The 8,961-nt window shown below is 39.3% G+C and overlaps 1 long non-coding RNA gene across 1 annotated transcript; it reads left to right on the top strand.

Annotated features, from left to right (window-relative positions):
- The first annotated feature begins 2,452 nt into the window (after window positions 1-2,452).
- LOC112845943 (uncharacterized) lies at window positions 2,453-7,831 on the top strand. Its single transcript, XR_003218799.1, has 6 exons — window positions 2,453-2,567; window positions 2,771-2,841; window positions 3,872-3,943; window positions 4,267-4,344; window positions 4,961-4,963; window positions 6,390-7,831. It is a non-coding gene; the product is annotated as an uncharacterized LOC112845943 (long non-coding RNA).
- Window positions 7,832-8,961: the final 1,130 nt, after the last annotated feature.

Below are 8,961 nucleotides of genomic sequence, written 5' to 3'. Positions count from 1 at the left end.
GTTTGAAAGAGATTTTTTCGTGTGTTTTGGGTAGCTCTTTGTCTGGATTTCGGCACTGTGCTAAAGCTAGCTAGCGGATATTGAGCATAGCTAAGCCTCTTTGGCCCTCGTTTGACAATTGACTTTGAAAGGAATTTTCTATGTTTGGACGCTAATATGTACAAAATGACTGTGGTTAGACGCTGATCGGCTAATTTAAGCGTATCTGCGTCCCTCTGCTTGAAATGTAGGTTTGAAAGATTTTTTTGTTGTGTTCTGGGTTAGCTCTTTGTCTGGATTTCGGCACTGTGCTAAAGCTAGCTAGCGGATATTGAAGCATAGCTAAGCCTCTTTGGCCTCGTTTGACATTGACTTTGAAAGGAATTTTCTATGTTTGGACGCTAATATGTACAAAATGACTGTGGTTAGACGCTGATCGGCTAATTTAAGCGTATCTGCGTCCCTCTGCTTTGAAATGTAGGTTTGAAAGAGATTTTTTCGTGTGTTTCTGGGTTAGCTCTTTGTCTGGATTTCGGCACTGTGCTAAAGCTAGCTAGCGGATATGAGCATAGCTAAGCCTCTTTGGCCCTCGTTTGACATTGACTTTGAAAGGAATTTTCTATGTTGGACGCTAATATGTACAAAATGACTGTGGTTAGACGCTGATCGGCTAATTTAAGCGTATCTGCGTCCTCTGCTTTGAAATGTAGGTTTGAAAGATTTTTTTTGTGTGTGTTTCTGGTTAGCTCTTTGTCTGGATTTCGGCACTGTGCTAAAGCTAGCTAGCGGATATTGAGCATAGCTAAGCCTCTTTGGCCCTCGTTTGACATTGACTTTGAAAGGAATTTTCTATGTTTGGACGCTAATATGTACAAAATGACTGTGGTTAGACGCTGATCGGCTAATTTAAGCGTATCTGCGTCCCTCTGCTTTGAAATGTAGGTTTGAAAGAGATTTTTTCGTGTGTTTCTGGGTTAGCTCTTTGTCTGGATTTCGGCACTGTGCTAAAGCTAGCTAGCGGATATTGAGCATAGCTAAGCCTCTTTGGCCCTCGTTTGACATTGACTTTGAAGGAATTTTCTATGTTTGGACGCTAATATGTACAATGACTGTGGTTAGAGCTGATCGGCTAATTTAAGCGTATCTGCGTCCCTCTGCTTTGAAATGTAGGTTTGAAGATTTTTTGTGTGTGTTCTGGTTAGCTCTTTGTCTGGATTTCGGCACTGTGCTAAAGCTAGCTAGCGGATATTGAGCATAGCTAAGCCTCTTTGGTCCTAGTTTGAAATTGACTTTGAAAGGAATTTTCTATGTTTTGACGCTGATGGTCGGCTGCATCCTTCGGAGGACCGGCCTTCGCGTCTACGTGGGCGGTCCTTCGACAGCCTTTGTCGCCTGGCTGTGACGTAATTGGCCTTCAAACGCGGCCTCTGGAGGATGCAGCCGACGTTTTGGGACACAGCTTTCGACTGTATTCCAGCGGTATCGTTTGTAATTAAAACTTTTAACAGGCTACTGTCGCGTCCGAATCAATAGCTTCGTTGTACCCGCGTTTCACACCTCTTTTTCTGTCTTCATAAGGCGTTAACTACAGCAGTCTTTAATACCTCAACTCTTGCTTCAGCCAAGGTAAGTGTCCCCTTATATTTTCTGTGTGTGTTCAGGTGATATCTAGAAAATAGAGCTGTTGTTTGTAATTAAAACTTTTAAGATTAGATGGTACAGTGTTTTTACTCTCTTCCAAACAGTAAGTTCCTCTTTGTCTCTCAGTAGGAAATCTAAACCAGACAGTACAAGGCTACATTTCAGCGTTACAAGCCAATCAGTTTGCTAATTGTTTCTGTGAGATTTGTTTGCAAAGTTTAAGGTGTTAAAGCAGGAGCTGGCATTCTGCCAGAGCCTCAGCAACAAGACCGCCTCCCAGCAACGAGACTGCCTGTCAGCCTTGCAAGGTACCCAATTTTCCAATTACTCTATAAACAAAACTGTTGTGGGCAACAAGACTGTCTCCTATGTTGCAAGCCAATCACTTTGTTCTTGTAAGATTTGTTTGAAAAGTTTGAGGTGGTAACTGTGAGCTGTGAACATCCGGTTTGCTTGCCTGGCATTCGACCAGCGTCTCAGCAACAACACTGCCTCCCAGCTTTGCAAGGTAATTACTTTCCCAATTACTGTACACCAAAATGACTAACTGTCGTGGTCAACAAATCTGCCTCCAACTTTCAGGTAATCACTTTCCCAATTACAATATACAAACTGTTATGGAACTTTACTTAACAAAGCCTTAGACCGGGTATGACACTATCAATATGTCTATTTAAAGAAAAGAGATTTTTTTTATTTATTTATTTTTTTTTTTGTTCTTGTAGTCATCTTGTCTATCAATGTATCAGAGGGTTAAATAACAAATTGCTTGAAATGCCAATAATTAATATTCTGTTTTATGCTGACATTCTACCAGATGCCGAGAAAAAATAAGATCCCAGGCACAAAAGAAGCGCTGGAAACCACTTGACTTGGTCGATCCTGCTGTCCCAATGCTCACTGGCCACAACCAAGATGAGGCAGTCAGTCGTTTTCCATCTGACCAGGTAATGAGGATATGGTAGTGATCACGGACAGTCGAACAGTTTTCGAAACACATTTGAACAATTAAGAACACTTACCCATACAGTTTAGGATTTTTTGTTATAATGTCACACACGTGGCATAACAGTGCATGGTATGCAGAACATTTAAATGAAATGAATGTGTCAGGTCACTTAATGTCTTCTATACCCTTTTCCTGGGTTAGCAGACGGCACCAGCCAGGTTATCTTTGGAAACACAGGATAGACCCACCTCCTTATGTTCCCAGGTCCCAAGGTAAATATCAAAAAATATTCCTTTATTAAGAAATTACAAGGTATGCCCACCCATAGGCTGCTCGATTATGGCAAAAATAATAATCACGATTATTTTCAATGAAATCTAGATCTCCAGTATTGACAATATTTATTTAACAATAACAATGTATTGAATAATGGCTTTAAAGATTGTCATAAAATAGTGTGCAAATACTGATAACAGTGTAAATGTTTACAATATAAAAATAAATGAAAAATGTAAACATGTATGTTTAGTGAACTTTACAGTGTTGCTCCGTGGTGCAGGTACGACATTGTAGCAAACTTTACACACTATGTCTACTTGATCCACGTCTGACTTCGCGAACCCATAATGTTTCCACACCACTGAAAGTTTTTTTTTTTTTTTTTAAATCTCTTTTCAACCAACGGCAGTCACTCTCCTCTCCAAATAACTTCTGCTTAGCTTTCCAAGCTTCCCTCTGTTAGCTCCTCTTAATTGTTGTGATGCGTGTTCGAAACGCAGAGAGGTGTGCTCGATTTGCCACATGGAGCAGCGCGAGAAAAAAGCACCAGGGAGGTGCTAATAATCGACTCATTCTCTCGACTCCTTTTCAATGATCGTTGAAAGCCCAGATCGTAATTTTGATTAAAAGTAGATTCATGAGCAGCCCTACCACCCATGTGTATAACCTGTGTGTATATATCTGATCTTTGGTGTCTATAACCACAGTTAATATGTAGTCTTTCACTTAAGCATGTTTGCTAACTCAATTTGTCTAATTTCTATCCAAAACAAAGGAAATATGACAAAGGGTGTTTTTGTTTTTTTTGTTTGTTTTTTTCATAGCTCTGAACAGGTAATTCTGATGTGGTAGTGAGCACATACAATATATTTCTTATAACACTTACCCATACAGTTGACCATTTCTATCTTGTAATGTTACCCAACTGCATAACAGTTCATGCCATGCATTGCATTGTAAAGTGAAATTAAAGTGTCAGGTCACTTAATGTCTTAACATTATATTCTTTTTTGCCTGGGTTAGCAGACAGCACCAGCCAGCTTGTCCTTGGAAACGGAGAATAGACCCACCTCCTTATGTCCTCCAGGCAGCAAGGTAAATTTTAAAACAGTATTCCTCCATTAAGGATTTATAGTGGACAGTTACATTACCATTAAATGTTAAAGACATATGGTTACATGTTTGCCTTATGTAACAGTAAGAATTTTGTTGTCTCGCTTCTGTTAGTTTGTTTAAAGTTTTTAAAGTTACACTCACTTTCAAATTTCTTAGTAGTTATGCAAACAGCTGGAATTTTTTTTATCGCTTTGTAAGTTTAGTAACCGCTACTGTTTCATGTTTTCTTTAAAGTATCCAGTGTTACACTCTATTTCAAATCTGTTAGTAGGTTTTCTAATTTTGATTAACTGTATTATCAGATTTCAGACACTCGTCTACCAGCAAAACGAGTCTGGGCAACCGATGATTTCCACACGGCATCAATTCTCCACCTAAAAGTAACCTAACCCTATGTATAATCACCGGGGTTGATATTTAGTCTTTCACCTTAAGTGTGCTTGCTAACTCGTACTAAATATACTAAAATGTTAGACTAAACATGTACATTTGTCAATTTCTTTCATCAGACTCCTAAAATGCAGACATCTCAACAGCTGTCTGTTTAGCTGTTTCTATATCTATTGTTCTGAAAAAACATTTATACCATTTATACTTAAAGCTTCAGATAAATTGACATCCACAGTGAAAGCAGTGCAAATAAATACAAACATTTTGTGACACTGATCTTTTCTCAAGATGAATGTCAGTGTGTTCTGTTTCAATCACATTTAACCCGTAACTGAATTTTGTGTCATTTCTTTACAAAACGTAACACAACTATGAAACGTGTTTTTATGGCACATGTACAGAACCATCTGGTTTAATCTGAAATCAGTGATTGAATTACATCTAATTTAAGAGCATCTGAATCCTCTTACGAATAATACGTAAACAGGATTTCCTTTCATATATTTGTATTTAGGCTGCAATTTAGTTGATGTTTGAAGGCCCGCATCAACCTAAAATAATGTGTTATACTGAAAGAAATTAACTGCTTTAAAATATGAGGAGCAGAAGGTACAGGTATGACCTTTGTAAAGGTCATTAAAAAAACAGCTCTAAAGTAGGGCTGCCACGATTAGTCGACTAGTCACGATTACGTCGACTATCAAAATCGTCGACGACTGATTTAATAGTCGACGCGTCGTTTGAAGCTTTGTAAGATCACAAAAGACGCAGGAATAAGTAGTAGGATTTAAGAGTGTAATAACGGACTGAAACAGAAGATGGCAGCACTGCATGTACAAGGATGCCAGCTGCCGTTAAACCCGAAGAAGAAGTAGCTCTGTCCCAGAATTCATAGCACAGCCCAGCTTAGTTTCCAACAATGGCGGCAGCTAGTTAGTTTTAATATTACTGTTATTATTCTTTCTGGGTCACAAATAAATGTTTAACATATTTTCAGGCGAGAATGTAGCTGTGTAAACCTCAAATATCTGCTCAGTTTATCAAGACACCACATATTTTCAAAAGCGCTCCGACGTTTTCGGAGACGTCTGTTAACCACTAGCTCGATAGCGAGCCGGGGGCAAGGCTAACTAGAGCCCGTGAGAACACCGGACTCCCGGCAAATCGTTTTCAAACCCACCGCCGTCTTTCGTTACTCAGGTTAAAATATATGAGTCACTTAGATAACTTACAAATGATATTGTTTGGCTTTTTTTAGTATTTTATTTGTTCCCGAGTAAATCGGTTTGGCTGAGATTAAAGTTATAGTTTTTACACAGCAGCTAAATAAACGTCAAGCAGACAACTGATTATCAGAAGTGTGAGATGCTCGAGAATATACTCCAGTGTCCTGTTATATTTTAGATAGCAAGGAGCAGACGGCTGAGTTTATTAAACTCCACCGGAACAATCTGCAAATATCATTAAATTTAATAAACTATCATCTTCTCTTTATTTTTAGTTAGCATATACCTTAAACACTTTAAGCTGTAAGCTAATGATAGTTATATAAGAGCAGATGCATGCTGGTGCAATAAGCTGTAGTTTTACGTCCAACGGATGCATGATCTGATTAGTCGACTAATCGCAAAACTAATCGGTGACTAGTCGACTATCAAAATAATCGTTTGTGGCAGCCCTACTCTAAAGCAAATTACAGATATCTAAAATATTTGTCATTTTTACTTCCCACCTCTGCTCTCTCTCACTGTTCCTGTCACTGTCTTTCTGGCTTATCTGATGCTGTGTATCTTTAGATTATGCTGTAATATGATTGAGGAGTGATATAATTTGGCTTGAACGTTGTTTCATTATTTTACCATAGTTAAAAAAATTTTTTTTACTTTACAAGAAATCTAAATTTATACAACTATTGCCACTTAAAAATGTCTTACATCATTGTACCAAGAGTTACATATGTTTTTACTCAACCGTGAAATGCATATCATTAAATACTAAACAATAACATGTGTCACCTTTACCATTCCTTGATCAGCCTTTCCACACACAAATGAACAACTACTGACAGAGGAGCTACAGAGAAACGCAGTTCAGCACTTCTGGTGTGTCAGTGCAACTCATTGTCAAGTGATGAAAGGTACACAGAATTCTCTCGAAATCATCAGTGCACATGTAATGCCCTCACATTCCTGGCCTACCTTAATGAGGAACACCAGTTCAACACAGCCCGACTTGATAAGGTGCTTGAACAGGGAGATGCACTCTACTGTTGGATTAAAACAAATCTTCAGCAGGAGAGGCGTTATACACAAAATCATCTGACCATGGAGGACCTGCCCAAAGAAGTTCATGCTGACATAAATGTCTACAGTGTGAAAATGGACAACATAAGGTACGGATACCTGAAAGCAGAGGACAAACTTATCAAAGAAAAGGATGGTGGTTGCCTCTTGCTAGTCGCCTTGTATGTCTGTCAACAGATGTGAACTATGCTTTGCTCATGGTTTCGCCTCAGTGCATTGCAGTTTTCCGTGACAAATCTGGGAGGTATGGATTATTTGATTCACATTCAAGAAGTGCAGCAGGTTTACCCCAGCCAAATGGAACAGCAGTCATGCTCACTTTCACTCATGTGAATGACCTGATCACCCACCTGCATAACCTTTTCCAAATCAAGGCAGGTATGCAAGATATGAGTTTGTGCCTGTTTCTTTCAAAAGAGTCAGCACTCACAACGAACAGCCTGCACAGTCAACTCAAGCAACACCAGGAGCAACAGCTACATCACCACAAAATGATGAACCACAAATCACAAATCCCACTGTGCAAGTGCCTCAACCAGAATCAGCCCAAACCTACATGACAATGTTAGAAAGTGCTTTAAACCCACAACAAGACAAAATGGCTTCAAATCAAATTTGTGAACATCAACTTGAAACATCTGTTGATCCAACAAGCAACATCCAAACAGAACAACAAGAAAATCTCGAACTCAATAATGAAAGAGATAAAGTCCTAGATAAACCCCCCCAAAAAGCAAGAAATGTATGCAGATTAAATAAACGACGGCGTGGGAAAGCTATTCGTCAAGCTCAAAGTCACAAGCAGCATCTAAAAGCTAAAGAAAATCTTCATCTGAAGACTTGGCAAAGAAGATAAACAAAAAAAGACACGAAAAGCAACGATATGCCTGCTTTCCTGAATTTCGAATGAAAAAATTACAGGCTGTGAAAACTCAATATGCTCAAAACTGTCATCGCCGTAAACAAAAACTGTTGTCAGCCAAAGGTTATTATGCAAATCCTCATATTCAAGAGAAGATAAAAGCCCACAAAGTGAAGAGATACCAAAATGATCCTCATTTTCAACAAAAAAAGAGAGACTACATTATCAGAAGATATACCACAGATGCCAGCTTTCGAACCAGACAGAAACAATATGTGTTCCGAAGATACAACACGGATGCTGACTTTCAAAGCAGACAGAAGCAATATCTGGTCCAAGGTACAACACGGATGCTGACTTTCAAAGCAGACAGAAGCAATATCTGGTCCAAAGGTACAACACGGATGCTGACTTTCAAAGCAGACAGAAGCAATATCTGGTCCAAAGGTACAACACGGATGCTGACTTTCAAAGCAGACAGAAGCAATATCTGGTCCAAAGGTACAACACGGATGCTGACTTTCAAAGCAGACAGAAGCAATATCTGGTCCAAAGGTACAACACGGATGCTGACTTTCAAAGCAGACAGAAGAAATATCTGGTCCAAAGGTACAACACGGATGCTGACTTTCAAAGCAGACAGAAGAATATCTGGTCCAAAGGTACAACACGGATGCTGACTTTCAAGCAGACAGAAAAAATACATAAGAACAAAATATGCATCGGATCCAAACTACAGGCACAAACAAAAAAAATCAATTCATGCCAGGTATCATAATGACTCACAATTCAGACTGCACCATATACAGCGCTGTGCAGAGTACCAGAGACACAAAATGGCTACCACTGCATCTTTCGCCATTTATAAAAAGTTGTGTGCGCAGAGAATAAAGAAGAAATACAGACGACTAGTAACACAATTCCAGCAGGGTCCACAGTCTGAAGCACAGCCCCAGCTTGTAGTGAATAGTGTGATGCAAGCAGCCACATTAGCTTTCCGTGAAACAATTAAGTTAGGACCCACCCATGTCTGTACAGTGTGCCACAGAACTCTGTTTCCTAATCAAGTTAACACTGCAAAAGATCAAAGTATGTTAAAAATAGTCACATTGTTGACACTTGCTTGACAGGAAAATTTGTCCATGTTTGTGAGGGGAATGCTCAGCTAATTGTACTTTCCCAAAACACAGAATGGAGGAGTGGATTTGCTACAACTGTGACAGCCACCTACAACGAGGAAAGATCCCTTCCATCGCAGTGGCAAACAATTTAGCACTAGCACCCATTCCAATTGAACTGAGTCAATTAAATGTACTAGAACGACAACTGATTGCTAAAATTCTCCCGTTTGCTAAAATCATTGCATTACCAAAAGGACAGCAAAGAGCCGTACATGGGGCTGTTGTTTGTGTACCGTCGGATGTGGAAACCACAGTAAACTG

Source organism: Oreochromis niloticus, unplaced genomic scaffold, assembly GCF_001858045.2.
Source record: "Oreochromis niloticus isolate F11D_XX unplaced genomic scaffold, O_niloticus_UMD_NMBU tig00008831_pilon, whole genome shotgun sequence".
In the NCBI taxonomy this organism is placed as follows: Eukaryota; Metazoa; Chordata; class Actinopteri; order Cichliformes; family Cichlidae; genus Oreochromis; species Oreochromis niloticus.
The sequence above is the reverse complement of the archived record's forward strand: the minus strand, read 5'-3'. Positions and strand labels throughout refer to the sequence as shown.